This window comes from Hordeum vulgare, chromosome 4H (assembly GCF_904849725.1).
Source record: "Hordeum vulgare subsp. vulgare chromosome 4H, MorexV3_pseudomolecules_assembly, whole genome shotgun sequence".
In the NCBI taxonomy this organism is placed as follows: Eukaryota; Viridiplantae; Streptophyta; class Magnoliopsida; order Poales; family Poaceae; genus Hordeum; species Hordeum vulgare.
The window spans coordinates 176,426,093-176,447,845 of NC_058521.1; positions in this window are offsets into that span (position 1 = coordinate 176,426,093).

Here is a 21,753-nt window from a genome sequence, read left to right on the forward strand (position 1 = left end):
AGAAATCTCGAGGACGAGATTTTGTTAAGGGGGTAAGGTCTGTCACAACGTGTGTTTTGACTAACCTGACTAAATTAGCTTAGCTCAAAAATTAGGACCAACTAATTTTTTTTATGATTGATTGTGATGCTTGTTGTGATTGATGCATGCTTGCTTATCTGCTTGTGTTTAAATCCCAATGTTCCCACTACTCTCTAGACTCACCTCCTTTACCCGAACCCTTTCGTAATGATAATGCCATGTGTATAGGACCAGAAACTATTTTTACAAAACAGTATTTTGACCAAAAAGCATTTCCTTGATTTAAGCTTTCAAAAATCCTAGAGTTGGGATTTGTACTACAAGTCCTCCAATTAGGGTAGTTATTTTGCACAAAATATTTTATTTAAATCCCATTATCAAAATGACTTCCCAAGACCACAATATTATTATTTTAAAAGTTATCTTACTATTTTATTTAAATACCTTTCTGTGAGGACACAAATGGTCCCTTATGAAGGAAAGTTATTTTTATTGCTTTCTAAATATTTGAGAAAATTTAGGGAAACTCAGTGGACATATATATTCCATATATCAGAGTTTCAACACAAGGTCATTGTCACATCCCTAGAATTCTTATTGGTGTTTAGTTGATTGTGCTTCATATTTTATTTTGCATTAAAATTGAAATAGGGAATTAAAGAAACACTAGCACCTCACCTTGATTAAACCAATTTAAATAGTGTGTGATTTCAATGAACCCAAAATAGCCTTCATAAAAGCCCACCCTTTTTGATAAATATTGGAAACAATATTACACGGGTGGATCTTATTTTGAAAACACCTTCGGCATTTAATTAAATCACAGAAGCCAGTGATAAATACCCAAACAATTAGTTATAAATATTCCAGGGTGTTATAAAAAGTGGAAATACTTTGTGGAGCCTCGAAATAATCCAAATAGACCCCACAAATATATTCACTATTTTCTAGGAAATAGTTTGGAGCCAAAAAAGAAATAAAACAACTGATAGAATTGTAAAACAGAAAGAACTAAAAATAAAATGGGGAGAAGAAACTTACCACAACGCCTCCCCGAGCTCGTCGGCGGCTCCACAAGAAGCACCGTGAGCCCCTGGTTGTATTCCTCACTCCCCTTACCTTCTCGTGCCCTGCAGCCACCGCTCGCCCTGGCCGAGCTCCGGTAGTCGCCATGGCTCGTCGTCGGTGCTTCTCCGGCGACCCAACACCCCCTCGAACCCCGTGCGCGATGTGGTCGAACCTGGGCTTCATCCGACTTCCTCCAACGCATCCAACCAAGCCCCGTAGCATGTTTAGAGCAACTCCGGCGAGGAACCGACGCGGGTTTGGTCGTCGTCGGCGAGATTCCGGCGAGCGATGATGTGGCACACTAATTAAACACTAAGCAGCCCCTTACTCTCGCTGACAATGGGCCCTAGAGGTGGGTCAAACCCACTTAGGGGCTGGTCAACGCGGGATTACCCCGTGGGTCACTGACTAGTGGCCCCAACTGGTCAGTTTGACCGGACCCACGCGCTTTTGACTTGATGACATCATCATAACGCAATAATGTATTTGTGTGATTTAAAATAATTCCAGAAAATATCCTAAACTTCAAAAATTCATAGAAAATAATCTGTAACTCACATTAAAATAATTTATATATGAAAATAGATTAGAAAAATCAAAAGAATCCAATGGTGCCATTTTCATGCATGACCAACTAAGTTATGAGACAGAATCAGGTCAAATCAATTAAAGGAATTTAATAAATGTCCTAATTTAAATAATATTTGAACATTGTATTCAAATCAGCATCAAACCAAGGTTTTGATAGCCGCACTAGCTCATGCTACATTTCATTTCATGCCATGATAATGCATCATATTGTTGCATTTGTATGATACTGATTGTTGCTATTATTTCGGTAGGCTCTCCCCCATTGGATACATCTGAATGTCCGACTGACGGTTTGTATCCTTCCGCTGATTTCCTCGGCAAGCACCATTTTTGATCATCCCGATAAAATCCCATGTTCCCGCTCTTGCTCTCACTTATTGCATTAGGACAAAATACTTCAAATGCTTTTACTTCGGTAGCTGAACCCATTCCTTTGCATGATCTATCATTGTCACAGTAAATAGCTAAACCTTGCAAGCTAGCATACCTTTTAGTTCCTTGCACCATGATGTGCTTATCCTGCTATGCTTTCTATGCTTAGAGTTGTGTCAGGTCTGTTTCATCTGGGCGATGAACATGAATGGACGATTGTGTTCTAGTGACAAAAGAATAAGTGTAGAACCTGATTTGGTAAAGGTACCGATGAAAGGCTATGTAGGAGTACATGGCGGGTTGTTTCATTGGAACCGTCCTTAGGAACTGAGTTTCGTGTATGAAATCCAAGACTAGATACTACCATACGTTGGGATACTTAATTGACCCTCTCGGCTTATTAATCGCCTAGTACTCAGTCCAGGAGTTGCAAGTAGTTTCTGGTGTTTGTAGTCATGCTGGAGGCCGTGCATAGTGCTAACCTTAGAGGTGGGCTATGATGCGGTAGGCAGTGGCATGGTGTACCAAGTGGAACCCGGATGGTGGGCTTGGGAACCCTGCGCACATCGTTTGGGGCCGTAGCGGAAACTTCGGCCGGACTTCCGTGCGGGTTCACTCTCAAATAGGCGATAAACCTGGACTAGGTATTAATGTGGTTAACGGTCGTGGCCGACTCCCTCGCTAGGCTTCCGCTTGAAGGTTGTCGAGGTGCGTAAAGTGCACATGGCGATAAGTGGCGAGAGCGTGTGTGAAGAAGTACACCATTCCAGGGTTATGATCTATTCGAATAGCCGCGTCCGCGTATTTGGACTACTTGGAGACATATGTTGTTCATATATAACCTTAATGGCTACTCCTAAAAGTATTAAGATAAGTGTGAGTATCATGTATGGCATTCCCGTAGGGAAATGGGAGGAATCCATGATAGTGTATTGTTGTGGTGGTAGTGGACTCGTATACGACTTGTCAAAGTTGTTTAAAACTATTTAAAGTTGTAGTATAGGCTAGCCAAGAGTCAAAGCTGGCTTGCTGCATGAAACCCCACAGCCCCCTTTATTGATACATGTGCATGACTCGATAGATCTGTTCTAAAGTCTTGCTGAGTACCTTTGTACTCATGTTTGCTTAATAATTGTTGGAGAAGACACCCACGAGTCCTCAGGTGGGTTCTACCTAGACCTGGATGATTACAAGCAGCTGGTGTCCCACCTACGACCTGGCTCCTTTCAGAAGGGATCTATAGAGAGTCAGGTTTTATGCCTTTTCCTTTCATCTATCTATATTCAGACAGCTTTAATGCTTCCGCATGGCTTGTATGACTTGAGTGTTGGGTCATGTGACCCCTACCTGTATGAACTTATTATGCAAGGCTCTTCCGAGTCTTCTAAATAAATGTTGTGATGTTGTATGGTTATGTTGTGATGCCATTGTTGTATCTTTGCATATCGAGTATGTCATGCGTACGTGTGATGTACTGTGATATGTATGGGGTTCGACACCTAGTTGTTTGCCCTTAGTAGCTCTCTATACAGAGAAATGCCCCTTTGTGCTTCCACCGAGCCTTGGTAGTTCGCTACTGCTCCGGACACATTGGTTGACCGGCATGTATCTTTCTTACTTGATGTGTCTGTCCCTACGGGGAAATGTCACGCGATGTAATGGAATCCTTGTAGCTTGCTACGACACGTCTACACTCGCTGATGACCGACACCTGCTTTGTTGGGTTATGTATGGCTGTCTCTGTAAAGTTGAGCCACTTGAGTTTATGACTAGTTATGTCGACCCGGGTTCTTTGACATTGGAATGCTAGCGACACAATTGCATACGTGAGTCAAAAGGCGCAAACGGTCCCGGCTAAGGTAAGTGGCAATCGTGGGGTTAACCGTGTATGAGACTGCAAAGGGATGCAATGTGTTAATGGCTAGATTCCTATGGCTTAGGATCGGGGTCCCAACAGTGTTGGTATCAGAGCCTGACTGACTGTAGGATTACCAAGCCAAACTGGTCGAAGTCGACTCTAGAAAACCTTTAGTTATATGTAAGGGAATTGTTTGTGGAAGGGAACGTAAGGCTCTTGCTTCTCTTCTGAAGTCATTCTGTTCTGGTCATCCTCATCTTTTCTACGGGAATTAAGAACTAGGTTTCTTATCTATCTCTCAGGATCGCGTGTTACTATCCGATAGATTGTAGGGAAGCGGTTCGAGAGTCAATCCGAGTTTTCTTTTTGTTCCGAGGAAAAAAAATTGTTGACCATGGAATTTGAACTTGTTAGTTGAGTGGTTATGCTATCAAATCTTTTGTGGATTGTCTCAAAATTGTTTTTGAGCATTTACAATAGTTATGCTGCCCAATTTCATTTCCAAAGCTCTAATGCCTTTGTACTTTTTCTCTATTTTGGATGCCTGCCCGTCCTTTTCATCAGGTGGTCCGTTTGACGAGGTGCATTGATGTACCGGGTCACACGACCATGATGGTTAGGATGATGTCAGTAGCCGGTTACCGCTGGTACCTAGAGTATATAGTGGAGGAGCAGTACCGGGATTTCAAGCAGAGTCAGTACATGTGCACTGTTAGGGTATTCCCAGATTACCCTGGAGCCGAGGAGCCGATCCATTGGTCTTATGGATTGGGGGTTGCTGTTGACATGGCAGCACAAGATGCCACCTATTCAATGTTGACCATCATGAGAGCCAGACATGCACTTCTGCAGAATTCAGAGTTCTGTTATGTTCCAGCTTCTCAGCAAGGAGAAGAAGGATATCTCAGTGGAGTCTACTTTGATTCTTCTTTGGAGGATCCGCTGCTGTAGATTACCACTCAGATGTTAGAGAATAGAGACCAAGATGCTCGCGCCCTTCGTATGGAGCTTTATGCTACCCGTGCCCGTCTGTGGACAGCTTTGGCACAGCTGGCACATGTAATTCATACAGGCTATGGAGACATGGAGATGTTGAACCCAGTTAGGACTCATCTACCAGCTCATGTTGACTGGCCTGCTATCAGAGGTGTCACCACTCTTTGTGGACCTCTGTTGCCACCAGTTAGGGGACCGAGGCCACATCCGTGTCCTTACAGTTCCCAGGGATCTCAGGCTAGAGTGTTTCCTGATCCGCAGGTTCAGCTCCCAGGTCACGGAGGAAACCTGTATGAGATGTTCTATGCGGATGCTTGAGTTCGTGAGTGGAACAGTAGTATTGTAGCAGTTATATTTCCACAGTCTTGTGTGTCTGGTCGAATATGACTATGTTGTGAGATCAGTTCCGGAGGCATAGATAAATAATGTATAGGAAGCTTGGAAAGCCTCTGATGAGTAGTATCATCTTTTCAGTAGTTTGCTCTTTAGTTTGAGGTTGTACCGAACTTTATGGTGTGTATGAACCATGGTGTATATATAGCAGTTTGCTTGTTACCATGTTGTTCGGATGTTCATTTCTACATTCCATGTTGTTCAGTGCATTCTTAATCCATAGCTAGTATTGATGTTGATCTAGTCTAAGCTATGAGTTTGTTTGCTAGGATGGTGTTCACCAGGCACAATCGTGCCCCTAGCCATGAGCAAGGAGAGGGTAGTCAAGCAACTCAGGAGGACCTGCCTCACCCGCCTTCTCTGGCGGAGGTTATGCTGGAGGCAGAAAGGAACAAGAGAGAGACCAACCGTGTGTTAGAGCGTATTGAGCAGAATACGGCTCGTCAGTCACGAAATGACTCAGTGTCCCTCAATGACTTTGTGAAGCTCAATCCACCTAAATTCCATCATTCCGTCGATCCTCTCGACGCTGATGACTGGCTGTGCGACATATCACGCAAGATACATTCTACCAACGTTGCTGAGGCTGACAAGGTGACATTCGCAGCTTACTTTCTGGTAGGCCCCGCCAATCTGTGGTGGGAGAATTATCAAGCTATGCGTCCTGCCGAACTAGCAGCCACCTGGGCTGATTTTAGCGCAACTTTCCGTTTGCATTACATTCCAGAGGGTCTGATGTACCGCAAGAGAGAGGAGTTATGTGCCTTCACTTAGGGAAAGTTGACCGTGGATGCTTATAGCCGTGAGTTCGGGAATCTTGCTCGCTATGCAACTGAAGAGGTGTCAACTGATGCCAAGAAGCAAGCAAGGTTCCGCAAGGGACTGAGCCCCAAACTTCGTCGTGATCTGCGCCTTCATGAATGTACCAATTTCCAAGCTCTTGTTTACAAGGCGATCAGTGCTGAGACTGGTCATACCGACTTTGAAGCAATGAAGAAGAACTCTCATGATTCTCGTTCCTCATCCGATTCAGCATTTCAGAAGCGCCGGGTGTGGATCCCGAATAGTTCTCTGCCACCAAGATATACCCCGAGGCCATCCTATGTGGCGCCTCAGGCAAATCAGACCAACCCTCCAGCCAAGACCTATGGTGGTCCAGCTACCAATGCCGCACCATGTGCCAATCAAGTGATCTGTTACAAGTGTGGAGAACCAGGTCACTATTCACGTGAGTCTCCTCAGAATAACGCGACCAAGCAGCCTGGGAAGTCTGTTGGGAAAGGCAAGCCGGGCAAGGCATATTATGTGAAGCCAATTCTGCGTGTGACCGCGTGAATTATGTTTAAGCAGAAGAAGTTGCAGCGGACCCCGACGTCATTTTGGGTACGCTCCTTGTCAATCGTCACCCGGCGTCTGTTCTTTTTGATACTGGGTCTTTCATTTCCGAAAGTTATGCGCAGTTGCATAATGTGTCCTTTTGTGATATGCCAATTCCATTAGTGGTCCAAACTCCTGGTAGTAAATGGTAGACTTCTAGGATAAGTTATGACAGTGAAATTCTAGTGGACAAGCTAGTTTACCTAGCATCATTGATAGCCCTTAAATCCTCAAATATCAATATCATCTTGGGTATGGACTGGATGTCAGCTCATTACGCCAAGATCGATACCCATTCTAGGAATGTTCAGCTTACCCATCCATCGGGTGAGATAGTTAATGTCTCAACTCGAGTTGCCAAATGCCAACTTTATTCCCTCAATGCTAGTCCTCTTCCAGAACTTGAAGACATTCCGATAGTCCGTGACTTTCCGGATGTTTTTCCAGAAGAACTGCCAGGAATTCCACCTGACAGGGATGTAGAGTTTGTGATAGATCTTGTTCCGGGAACTGTCCCAATAGCGAGAAGACCCTATAAGATGGCACCCTTAGAGCTAGCCGAACTTAAGAAACAGCTAGATGAGGCCTTGAATAAATGTTTCATACGGCCTAGCTCTTCTCCTTGGGCTTGTCCCGTCCTCTTCGTCAAGAAGAAGGATGGAACAGATCGGATGGTTGTAGATTATCAACCAATTAATCTGGTCACCATAAAGAACAACTATCCGCTCCCAAGGATCAACGATCTGTATGATCAGCTCGCTGGATCCTCAGTCTTATCGAAGATGGATTTGAGGTTGGGATACCATCAAATCAAGATCAACAACGGGGACATTCCAAAAACGGCTTTTGTCACTCGTTATGGCCAGTACGAGTACACAGTCATGTCCTTCGGTTTAACCAATGACCCAGCCACCTTCTCTCGCTTGATGAATTCAATCTTCACGGAGTACTTGGATAAATTCGTCGTGGTATATCTCGATGATATTCTCATCTACTCGAAGAACGAACAAGAACATGTCGAGCATCTAAGCCTGGTATTGATGAAACTTCGAGAACATCGCCTTTATGCCAAGTTTTCAAAATGTGAATTTTGGTTAGCAGAAGTGACCTATCTAGGCCACGTAATCTGTGGTAAAGGTATTGTTGTCAATCCTGAGAGAGTTCAAGTCGTCCTTGATTGGACTCAACTTGAATCGGTTAAGCAAGTTAGGAGTTTTCTTGGTCTAGCGAGCTATTGTCGCCGCTTTGTCGAGAACTTCTCCAAGGTTGCAAAGCCTCTAACTGAACTCCTCAAGAAAGAAAAAAAGTTCGAGTGGACACCACAGCGTGAGCATAGTTTTCAGGAACTGAAAAGACACCCGACTTTCGCACCTGTGTTGGTACCACCAGATTTCTCCAAGGACTTTGTTATCTATTGCGAAGCCTCGCGACAAGGATTAGGTTGCATTCTCATGCAGGATCATCATGTGATTACATATGCATCTCGACAGTTGTGTCCACATGAGGATAACTATCCCACACATGATCTTGAGCTTCCAGTTGTAGTCCATGCACTAAAAACCTGGCGACATTATCTTCTTGGTAATCGTTGCGAAATTTTCACTGATCACTAAAGTCTGAAATATATCTTCACCCAGCCGGATTTGAATTTCAAGCAAAGACGGTGGGTCGAGTTGATCATAGATTACGATTTAGGGATAACTTACACCCCGGGGAAGGCCAATGTCATGGCAGATGCACTAAGTATGTGTTATTGTAACAATCTGATGTTACAACAAGGTCAACCACGTCTCTATGAGGAATTTCGGAAGTAGAACCTCCACATTGTTCCTCAAGGATTCCTTTCTACCCTGGTGGCGAAGCCTTTGCTTAAGGATCAAATCATAGTTGTGCAGAAATATGATAAGGGTATATCCCGGATCAAGGAGAATATTGCTAGCGGAAATGCTAAAGATTTCTCTATTAATGAGCAAGGTGTTGTGTTCTTCCAGAACCGTTTGGTGGTTCTTAAGAGAAAACGTCTGCGACAGTTGATTCTTAAGGAGGCCCATGAATCCTCTCTCACGATTCATCCTGGTAGTACTAAAATGTATCAGGACCTATGCCAGAGGTTCTGGTGGACTAGGATGAAGAGAGAAATTGTTGAGTTCGTTGCTAACTGCGACGTTTGTCGTCGAGTTAAAGCGGAACATCAAAGGCCTGCTGGCACCCTTCAACCTTTAGCTATTCCTGAATGGAAATGGGATAAAGTTAGTATGGATTTCATCACCGGATTTCCCAGGACCAAGAAAGGGAATAATGCTATGTTTGTGGTCATTGACCGTCTGTCCAAAGTAGCTCATTTTCTTCCAGTTCAAGAGAGTATAACAACCAGCCAGCTAGCTGAGTTATATATTTCTCGAATAGTGTCTCTTCGTGGTGTTCCTTTGGAAATTAATTCAGACCATGGAAATATTTTTACTTCTCGTTTCTGGGAAAGCTTTCAAAATGCCATGGGGACCCACCTCTCCTTTAGCACTGCTTTCCATCCTCAATCAAGTGGTCAAGTAGAAAGAGTCAATCAAATCCTAGAAGATATGCTTCGAGCTTCTGTTATATCGTTTGGTATGAATTGGGAAAAGTGTCTTCCATTCGCCGAATTTGCTTATAACAATAGTTATCAATCAAGCTTGGGCAAACCCATTTTGAAGTTCTCTATGTACGAAGATGTCGAACACCTCTCAATTGGTCGGAAACCGGAGAGAGGCAGCTCTTTGGTCTGGATATGATCCAGGAAGCAGAAGAGCAAGTTCGCATTATTCGTGAAAAGTTGAAAATAGCCCAATCTCGTCAAAAGAGCCAATATGATCGTGATCATAAGGCTGTGACCTTTGAAGTTGACGAGAAGGCTTACCTTTGGGTTACACCTTTGAAGGGTACCCATCGATTCGGTATCAAAGGCAAATTGGCTCCTCGTTACATTGGTCCTTTTCGCATTCTTGCCAAACGAGGAGAAGTTGCCTACCAATTGGAACTTCCTCCGCATCTTTCCAAGGTTCATGATGTTTTACACGTCTCGCAACTCAGGCGTTGCTTCTCGGATCCTATCCGTGAAGTGGACCACGAAATGCTTGATCTCCACGATAACCTTTCATACCGAGAATACCCTATCTGTATTCTTCATCAGGCTGAGCATACCACTCGACGTCGAAACCTCAAGTTTCTTAAAGTTCAATGGTCAAATCATTCTGAAAAAGAAGCAACATGGGAAAGAGAGGACTGTCTCCGACTTGAGTACCCCGCGCTCTTCCCGACGACTTCCAAATCTCGGGACAAGATTCTTCTGAATGGGGGTGAGTTGTCACATCCCTAGAATTCTTATTGCTGTTTAGTTGAGTGTGCTTCATATTTTATTTTGTATTAAAATTCAAATAGGGAATTAAAGAAACCATAGAACCTCACCTTGATTAAACCAATTTAAATAGTGTGTGATTTCAATGAACCCAAAATGGCCTTCATAAAAGCCCACACTTTTTGATAAATATTGGAAACAATATTACATGGGTGGATATTATTTTTAAAACACCTTTGGCATTTAATTAAACCCGAAAAGCCACTGATAAATACCCAAACAATTAGTTATAAATATTCCAGGGTGTTATAAAAAGTTGAAATACTTTGTGGAGCATGGAAATAATCAAAATAGGCCCCACAAATATATTCACTATTGTCTAGGAAATAGTTTGGAGCCAAAAATAAATAAAACAAATGTTAGAATTGTAAAACACAAAGAAATAAAAATAAAGTGGGGAGAAGAAACTTACAAGACGGTCACCTCGCCCAGCACATCGGGCCCCGCCGCCTTCTTCAACCTCGTGCCAGTAGGCACGAGGGCGTCGCGCCCGCACAGGAGGCGCGGCCACCTCCTGCTACCACCTCCTGCTTGTCGTCCCCTAGCTTATCTCTTCTCGACGAGGCGCCCCGAGGCATCCTCCTTCCATTTCCCTCCTCTTTGGCCTCTCTCACCACCTCCTCGAGCTCGTTCCCCATATCGGATCTGAGAAACCACCGCCGCCGTTGCCCGCGATTCCCCGAGCTCATCGTCGGCTCCACAAGAAGCATCGTGAGACCCTGGTTGTATTCCCTCCCTCCCCTTAACTTCTCGTAGCCTGCAGCCACCGCCCGCCGTGGACAAGCTCCGGCAGCCACCATGGCTCGTCGTCGGTGCTTCTCCGGCGACCCAGCGCCCCCTCGAACCCCCTGTGCGGGCGGTCGAGCCTGGGCTTCGTCCTAGTGCCTCCCGCGCATCCAACCGAGCCCCGTGGCGTGTTTAGAGCAACTCCAGCGAAGTACCGCCGCGGATTTGGTCGCCGCCGACGAGATTCCGGCGAGCGATGACGTGGCACACTAATTAAACACTAAGCAGCCCCTTACTCTCGCTGACAGTGGGCCCTAAAGGTGGATCAAACCCACTTAGGGGTTGGTTAACGCGTGATTACCCCGTGGGTCACTGACCAGTGGCCCCCACTTGTTAGTTTGACTAGACCCAGGCGCTTTTGACTTGATGACGTCATCATGATGCAATAATGTATTTCTATGATTTAAAATAATTCCAGAAAATATCCTAAACTTCAAAAATTCATAGAAAATAATATGTAACTCTCATTAAAATAATTTATATATGAAAAATGATCAAAAAATCCAAAGAATCCAATGGTTCTATTTTCATGCATGACAAAGTAAGTTATGACACAACATCAGGTCAAATCAATTAAAGGAATTTAATAAATGTCCTACTTTAAATAATATTTGAACTTTGAATTCAAATCAGCATCAAACCATGTCACACCTTGTTTTTCATCACAAGTATTTTATGTTGCAGAAACCAGAGCTTGTTAAGACTTTTTCAAATAATGTTGTGAGTGCAATGTCAGCCCTTGTATGAGTGAATGCTTGCTTGCTTGATGACTCAAACCCATGAAAAACTTATTATTTTGCTCTCTTCAAAAACCCTTTTTCCTTTATATCAAGATCACCTTCATCATGTTGGGATACACTACTAGCTCATGAAGCCAAGTGGCACTTCCAACCAAAGTTGGTGATCTGATCCAAATATTATTTTCATTCATTAAAAACATTAATTGGTGATTTAAAATATTATTTTCCTATTTTATATTTATGTCTGTTTCTAAGGCCAGGAATGATATTCCCACAAGGAAAATTGCTTTCCTGCCTTAGAAAATTCTGAGTAAATTCATGGAAGCTCAGAAGGACATATATTTTCCATATATAAGATTTTAAACCCTATTTTATATTAATATTATTTGAGTAAAACCGTGAAAACCATTTCTATCTGTTTTAGCTTTTTGAGATGTTTCAAAAGGAAATGATCTCAATAAATTCCCATAAAATTACAGGAGCCCTCCCAAGCCATATTAGGTGCTCACATTAAATATCACCTTGATCCAAGGTGGGGAAGTGCACCTAATGAGCCCAAACCCCTCTCTGTCCAGAGAAGAGTTGGAACAACTCTACATTGCAAAGTTTCTCCAATGGAGCTGAAACTTTGCAGAGGTGTTTGACACCCCAAATGAGGACTCCACACCAAAGATGGGATTTGTGAGACTCTGTTTGGCCACACTTCCTTTGTAAAGGACAGTACTGGTCATTTTGAGGCATTTTCAAGTTTACAAAGCTAAACTTGTTAAATGGAGCTCAAATTTGGTGAAACCCCATGTTTTTACCGCAAGACAAAACCTGTTAAGTTTCAGTTCTAGTGGTGGAGTGGAAGCACCCCAAATCATTGTCGAACACCTACTGACAGGAAGGTAAAAACCCTCCTAGCCACTGTTTTACCCAATGTCAAAGCCCCAAACTTGGTGAGTTAGAGACCCAGAACACCCTGAGCACCCAGTCAACCAGCCCCACCCCAACTCCAAGCACTAGTGACAAAATCTTCAATTTGAACCACAGGCCAGTACTGGCAACACTGGGTTCCTTGCCTCCTTTGACCAGCTCGTGCTCCCACTAACACACAACGGCTAGGCACACTCCCAGCAACACCCAGGACATGGAGGACACGTCCAAAGGGCCCAGAGTGCGCCAGCATGCCGTGGCATGCCAAAACCGCGCTCTGTACGCGCTATAGAGAGCCTCCAGCAAGGGGACGTCGCCCCGGCCAGTTCCAACCCCCCAGTAATGTCCAAACGCTCCCCCGATACCCACTCTGTGCAAAGCTACCCTCAGGGACCCCCTCTCCTCGCGCAAGAGCTCAGGCGACGCGTGCCCGTGCGTGCCCGACGCGGCAGAGCATGCACAGTCGCTGCGGCTCGACCCCACTCGCTTTCCTTCTGCGGCCGATGCACCAGGAGGTCCTAAACCACGCCCCGAACCCGTGGGTTCGCGGCCAGCACCTCACTGTGCTCGCACGTGCGCCACGGTGAGTCACCGCCGCGCCCGAGTCGGCTCACCGCCGCTGGCCTATAAATAGGTCCCCCCGGCACCCCAGCACCTCCCAGGCAGCTTCAGCACAACCACTAGACTCCCCCTAGCCGCCCAATCGAGCTCGCAGAGCCTCGATGCTCGAGATCGACCGAGGCCCCTCCACCTCGGAGCTCCGGTCGATCTCCGGCTACACGCTGGCTCCTGCGCCGCCCGACCTCCCATTGCACTCCCCTTGAAGCCAGGACCATTTCCCCCAACTTCCCCGAGCGAATCCGTGCCCCTAGCCACTAGCTCGACGCCAACCCGAAACCTTTCCGCCACGATCACCTCGTCGCCGGCGACCCAGACCACCTCCGGTGACGTCCCGACCACGAGCAGGTAGGCGGAGGAACGAGGGACCCATTCCTGCTCCTAGATTGGCCTGAGGGCAACGGTAGCCTCGCCGGCGTCCGTCTCCACCTCTCTAGCTGGAGGTAGGAGAAGGACCCGACAGGTGGAGCCCACCTGTCGGTGTCCTGGGGCAGCCAGCGCGCGCAGCCGCTGACACTGACCCCAGGGGGCCGCAGGTCAGGTTTGAACCTGGCCCGCGCGCGCCTGGTGGCCGGTTTGCTAGCTGGGCCGACTGGGTCTCCCCCTGGCCTTTTTCTTTTATTTTTAACCTACAGCTTAAATGATTTTTACAAAAAAAAAATTAGCCAGTAGAAAAATATGATTCTTCCACCAACAATTTTCTAAAAATGTGTAGTAATTAATTCTGTAGAGTTTAACATTTATCAAAAAGAGAATCTGTTTTGGTATAATAAAATGATATTAAAAGCATTTGTTTGCTCCTGTTTGCTTTTAAATAAATATGCTTAGCTAATAAAAACCATAGGAAACATTTTCCAAAATAATAAACTGAATTTATTCAAGCTTTGCAACATTTTTAAAAGCACCTTGTGATCTGTTTTGGTGTGAGCTATTATTTATTTATTCCTTTCTCGACGGTAGAGTTACCGAGTGACGGAGGATCCGGAGCGGAAGACCTCGAAGACCCCGGATACCTAGCTGACCAAGGCAAGCAGCCCTTTGACCATGACTTGAGCACAAACATTGTTGCATGCTAGTATAGTTGGTATTTTCCCGTTGCATGTGATCACGATGCCAGTTCATCGTTGTGGTGATGGTACGAAGGCTTCGTCGAAGCACTTGCATGATAGTAATGTTATTCATATGGCTCCTCGGAGCACAAGCATGATGAGATTGACCCTAACATCTATTAGGATCATGCTACTGTCATGCTGACTAGTAGAGTAAGATCATTGCACTGAGCTTGACCCTACCCCTTGAGGGTCATGTTATTACCATGTTGACAAGTAAAGATAGAAGCATATTATCATGAGCATGATGATGAGTTAAATCAAGAGTTTATAAAAACCCCGTGGGGTGCCACTAATGCCCGAGGGTGATGATGAGTTGGTGATCACTTTTGGTGAAGTGATGCACCGGTGTTTTTGTGTGAGTATGGTTTTGGAAATGGGATTAGATTTATGATGTGTCGACCGTCCCAACCTTACCAGTACGACCATGTTACCCCTTTATGGGACGGGGCTTTGTTGATTACTTGGTCGGTACTAGCAAAGAGCCACATTACTAGTGGCGGGAGTGATCGGTGTCACTCTCGTGATGGGGTCGTGCCAGGTAGGACGACTATGCCATTATTATGAGTTCCAGGCACACCGTTGGTCCCCGCGTGGTTGATACTGTCCAGAGTCGGTGCTCGTAAGACGTACAACATGTGGGCTGGGTACCAATCGAGTGGACCTCTTTGTCTAGTATCGTCAGGGGAAAGATGATGATCGGGTACTTACCTCGGGTATATGTGATATACCGCGAGTCGTGGGTGACACGGATGTTTCCCGTTTCTCGTGGGTCCAGCGTACTACCTCTACAGAGTGTCAAACTATCCGAATAGCCGTGTCCACGGTCAAGGACAGTTGGGTGGTGCTGCTTAAACTACGTCCAGCGTTTCCGCATAAACCAAGTGTGAGTGAGTGTGTGTGGTGTTAAAAAGGTGTAGTTATGATAATCATAATAATATGACCAAGTTCGGTGACTTGGCATATAGGGTAAACACGGATGGTTTAGCCCTCATTAATACATTGAGGTTATGACAAGTCCGATGACTTGGCATATAGGGTGAACTCGGTGTGTTCAACCCTTAGCAGATATGTTGATATCTGTAACTTGTTCTTCAAGAATAGTTCATTCCACCCAGATGAGTTACACTAAAGATGCATGATATCGTTATCCTTCACTTTCATTATTCATATCATGGGCTGTTTGCGAGTACATTCAAGGTACTCATTGGCTTGCCAATGGTTATATTATTGACCACACATGGAACGACCGGAGTTTGGCGACGAGTACGCCGTCGGAGACGAACCTGCGATCTAGGACGCTTCCAAGTCAGAATGCCTGTCGGTGTAGGCTTGATGGCATGGGCACCGCTTAGCCCTTACGAGTTTCCGCTACTCGATGTATCTGTTTAATTTGGCTTTAGGCCTCGCTCTTGAACCCGACCTTCTGGTCGCTTGATGTAATAATTTCGGTACTTGGATGTAAGACTCCATTATTCAGTATCTGTGTTCAGTGAACATTGATCCTTAGGGTCACTGGGCACGGCGAACTCGACTTTCTAGTCGGGGTCCCCACAAACCAAGGTTTTGATAGCCGCACTAGCTCATGCTACATTTCATTTCATGACATGATTATGCATCATATTGTTGCATTTGTATGATATTGATTGTTGTTATTATTTCGGTAGGCTCTCCCCATCGGATACATCTGACTGACGGTTTGTATCCTTCTGCTGATTTCCAAGGCAAGCACCATTTTTGATCTTCCCGATGAAATCCCATGTTCCCGCTCCTGCTCTCACTTATTTCATTAGGACAAAATACTTCAAATGCTTTTACTTCGATAGCTGAACCCATTCCTTTGCATGACCTGTCATTGTCACAGTAAATAGCTAAACCTTGCAACCTATCATACCTGGTAGTTGCTTGAGCTATGATGTGTCTTATCCTGCTATGCTTAGAGTTGTGCCAGGTCTGTTTCATCTGGGTGATGAACAGGAATGGACGAATGTGTTCTAGTGACAAAAGAATAAGTGTAGAACCTGATTTGGTAAAGGTACTAATGAAAGGCTATGTAGGAGTACATGGCGGGTTGTTTCATTGGAACCGTCCTTAGGAACTGAGTTCCGTGTATGAAATCCAAGACTAGATAGTACCACACGTTGGGATACTTAATTGACCCTCTCGGCTTATTAATCGCCTAGTACTCGGTCCAGGAGTTGCATGTAGTTTCTCGTGTTTGTAGTCATGCTGGAGGTCGTGCATAGTGCTGACCTTAAGGCATGTACAATGGGGGCAGCACCTTAGTGCTGCCCCAGCCATCCACCTAGATAAATTGAAATGAAGCTACTAGTGTATGTCACAATCACCCAATGGAAGCTACTTCCTTTAATGACATGATCTGACTTTTTCTTTTACACCTACATTTTAACACATGCAACCTTAAGTACATTTAAACATTACCATCAACCTTTTGAATCAACAATATCAACAAGCTTACACACTGAAAGTCGTCCAAAAAACTTGATCCCCAAACAAAAAAGCAGCAATTTTGATACCCAAACGATATCAACAATTATGTTTTGACCATGATACAGAACATCCCACAACAATAGAACATTCTTACCAGCAATTTTTTTATATCCAAAATATAACAATATTTTTTTATAGTATCAACGGTTAGTTTATCTCCAAATGGCCGACACGCAAGCAGTTCAATCAGGTTTAGCATCCAACTTTAGCACTCAAGTTCAGGTTTGCACTTACAAAAAACAAAGACAAATCAGGTTTAGCATCAGCTTGTGCTTGTAGGAAGGCCTCAACCTGTTCTTTCATGTCATTCATCTCAGTAGGGGCTTCCTTCTCTTTTCCTGTAGCTTTCTTCGCCCTCTTTGTTCCTGGGGGATGCTGAGCATTCTCAGTTGGTGTTGGCGCTGACCTCTTTGTTCCATCTCCTTCTGTGTATACATGAATCTTCCACTTCTGGTTGTCTTTCACAGCTTCCCACCAATGCACATATGTGAACTGGTGTCCATTGCGGCTGTGATACAGCTCTAGAGCTTGCTGCATCAATTGTTGATCACACGGCCACTCACATAGGTGTCTCTCATCTGGTTATAGCGGACGTTGAAAGAGGTTACCTTCTTTGTTGTTTTGTACCAGTGGTTCTTGAGGTGCTTGACGTCCCGCTTTCGGTCACTCTCAGTTGTGCTGTTGAATGTATCAGCAACCTCCTTCCAGTAGTATTCTCCCTTCTTTGCATTCCTATCGATAGGATTCACAGAGTTGCGCAACCAAGCAGTCACCTGCACAAAGGAAGTAAACATGCAACTAAGCATGCAGTTAAATTTGATAAACAATACATATAAGATATAACTACTATGTCACAATGAATTTCACAACAAGTACAGAAATTTCTGAAAAACTGTACAGCATGCTGAGAAACAAAGTGATCACTGATCAGTCAAGTAAACCAAATGCACTGTTGGTAGTTATAAAAATAGCAGCAAAAATAAAAGACAAGATGCATGTCTAGTAGGAGTATAAAAATAGGAGAACCAGCCTAAATAAATTCCGGGGGCTTACCAATCTGATGTCCTCATCTTTTGTATAATATAACCTTTGTCTATCTTCATCAGCTGTTTCCACATCAATTGTGACTTGTTTTCGCTTACTGGATGGAGTTGTGGTCCTTGGATCAGATGTTGATGGAAGAGGGTACTGCTTGGTTGGTGGCGGCGACTGCGTGCAGAGCATCGGATGTTGGATGACTTTGGCCTTGAAGGAAGCTCATGAAACCATTAGGAGGACGGTATTCCATTGCAACTGAAAGAGAAAATAGTACATGAAACTGAAGTTCATGGTTCAGTCAAGTGGTACATCAAACTGAAGAAAATAAAGAACACAAGCGAGTATGTATAATCTAGAGTAAATTCAAAACAGTCTTAAAACACTCTTGATAACACATACAATTCGGAGATAGTCACTCCTCTCTCTCTCTCTCTCAAATACACACACACACACACTAATTGTTTGTATCTTCGCTGAATTTCTTCCAAATATGCTCAACCAAGTCTTGTTTGAGCCGATTGTGCATGGCTCGGTCATGGATCTCAACGTCTCTTCTGACCACGCCAGCAAACAAAGGAGTAGCCCCACTAATCGCTGTGGGTGGCAAAGCAGTAGATGAACCTAGAGCTTCATTCAAATCGAAATGCAACTCCACGCCCTTATCATCTTTGAGTATCATGTTGTGCATGATCACACACGCTTTCATTATGTTGCAGATATCTACTTGATCCCAAAGTCGTGATGGTTCTGCCACAATTTTGAAGCTTTGTTGTAGAATTCTGAATGCACGTTCAACATCCTTTCTCGCACCTTCTTGTTTCTTTGCAAATAACTTGTCCTTCTCAATTTGAGGCAGCCGAATGGTTTTTACAAAAATAGCCCACTCCGGAAATATTTCATCAACAAGATAATATCCCTTCTTGTATTGTTGCTCATTGACATACTAGCCTACCCTAGGAGCATCCCCTTGCAATGTTTGAGTAAACAATGGTGATTGATTGAGCACATTGATGTCATCGTTGGATCCTGGAACACCGAAGAAGGCATGTCATATCCATAGATCATGGGATGCAACAGCCTCAAGGATGATGGTGTTAGAGCATATATCTCCATATGTGGTTTTGGTAATTGATGACAACTCCTATGGACTAATGGTTGCTTTAAGTTATATTTATAGGACTTGTCCATAGGTACTTCTTGAAGTCCATCTGTTGGGTTCAAGGAGTTTATATGTTGACCAAGATGTTATTCAAGTTATTATCCAAAGAATGGTCATAGAAACACTAGGTTGATCAAGATCTCAGACAAAGAGTAAATCAAGATGATCAACACACAAAGCGTATAAGATGTACCGAGAGGGATCAAGTGATCCCATGGTATGGTAAGCATTGTCCATTACGTGTTTGTGTACTAACCCATGGTCTTTGTGAGACTCCTATGTGGGGGTTAGGTGTGTTTCCATTGGGCTTGCGTCAAAAGGAAGATCTCATACAACCCATGAAGGATGACGTCAAGTGGTGATCGCCATCAAGATTGTGGTGTGCAAGTTCAAGTGGATCAGCACGAATATGTCATTGAAACTATTGTCAATGATCATGTGTTGATAAGGACAGTCTCATGTGCAAACAAGGACAAGATCAAGATAAGCATTCCTGAGCACTACATGCTTGATTCTTGTGGATATTAACATGGTGGGTAGGACAAGATCAAGATAAGCATTCTTGAGCACTACATGCTTGATTCTTGTGGATGTTCACACATGGTGGACAAATGAAGATAAATACATAAGCTAGGATTTCCGCATTGTGTATGGGAAAGCTACTTGAAGACTTCATCATGTCTTGCTTTCAACTTGAGCCAAGAAGGAACAACAACATCAAGCTCAGGTGAAACGGCTAACTCAAAGGTATCAGTTCCTTTGACGTTAGTTGTGCAGAGTGATGATCAGCGAATAAAAGTATACACTCAAGTATGGATCATCAGCACTCTTTTATGATTCTTGAGTCCTTAGGGATCCCACACTATTAAGAGGGGATCACAGGTTTTGCAATGAACTTGCTCAAACTACATCATCACTTTCTGCTCAGACCACATCTCCACTGCTTTGCTGTTATCTGTAAACAGAACCAGTGCCTCGGACATCCGGCTTCCTCCGGACGTCCGAGGGCCGGACGACCGACTAGCTCAGAAATCCGGAATCCTATACGAGAGTAATCAGAGTCATTTAACTCGGACTTCCTCGGTAAGAAGTATCCACTTCATGCATTCTTTTCTTGCAAAGGCCCAACCTGTCTTTTCTTTTCCAGGTTGCATCATGGCATGAATCTCTTGATTTGTTCTCGTAGTACTTGTTTGCTTTCTCAAAGCATCCGAACGATGATGTCTTACTGCTAGTTGGGATGTCTTTGATGTTTGTATGTTGGAAGTTCATATTATACAATAAGAAATAGGCCATGTGCTATGCTTCCAAGCAAAAGATCGCATTGATATATTTATGACTTCCCCTTTTGGATATCTAGTGTTCTTCCTTCTTGTAACCATTTCGTGTGTACATCCTTCTTTGTGGATATATATATCATCATGATTGTCTTCTACTTAGAATCTTGGTCACATGAGAGAAGTTACATCTCTAATTGATATCCTCTTTTCTTTCACGTCCACCGCTGCATTTCCTTTTTCGGTTTTGGTGGCAACGTGAAAGGATCTGTTTTGAGTGCGTATCTTATTTTCCTACATCTTGGTGCAGTCTTTGGCCGTGAAGATTATTTTTCCTCATGCTTGTCTTGATGAGGGTTTTGCCATTTTCAATTAGTATCCCTCCTCTTTACAAGATTCTTACTTCCTATCTTCACAATGGGTTGTCACAAGCGTTGGTTCTTATTTTGTTTATTAGTAAGCTTGTGAACCCATTTTCTAGTATGTGTGTGTGGGAATGATATGTCTTGCACTTTGTATCTCATATTCATCAATACTATGTTGATGAGCAATGCTCATCCTTATCTTAAGTCTTCTCAAGTTCTTTTCCATGACTCACACACATTACTTTGGTTGAGCTTATTCTTAAGTTGCTTCCTTTACATGTTGCTCAGCCATTAGTTTTGTGCAATTGATATGCCTATTGTCTCATCTATCTTCTTGCACTCGTTGTGTGTGTCTATTAATTCTGGGGGAGCAACGATCCTATTTTGTGCACCTGTGTCAAATACAAAAATCTCATATTAGTGCACAAATCATGGGGAGCTTCTCTAGTTTTTGATAAAGCACTATGTTGCCTCTATCATAATATCTTTTATTCATGTGGTTCGAAGGACCATATGATTGTTTGTTCCATATGGAATTCTTTGATTGCTTGCCTCCATCTTTTATGTCTTTGTGGCATCGATCCTTTTATTTGCAATCTTTGGATCCTCAATATAGTTTGTTTTCCTCCAACTACTTATCATTGTATTTGTGTATTTTTCTGCACTCATTTGCTGAGAAGTACACACTTTTTGGAGGACCACCTACTATTTTGGCTTTCTAACCTTGTCGTCCATTTTGGCAATCGATGCCAATGGGGGAGAAGTTTAGAGAGTTTACTTTGGATATGTTTAGAGGGCTTTGCTTTTATTGCGTAAGATTTTACATCTTGCACACATGCATTATTACCTTGTATGTGTGCGCTTGGTTATGCTTATTTCTTTACATAAACTCTCTTGAAGTGGTTGTCTTCAATTACCAAAATGGGGGAGATTGTTAGAGCATATATCTCCATATGTGGTTTTGGTAATTGATGACAACTCCTATGGACTAATGGTTGCTTTAAGTTATATTTATAGGACTTATCCATAGGTACTTCTTGAAGTCCATCTGTTGGGTTCAAGGAGTCTATATGTTGACCAAGATGTTATTCAAGTTATTATCCAAAGAATGGTCATAGAAACACTAGGTTGATCAAGATCTCAGACAAAGAGTAAATCAAGATGA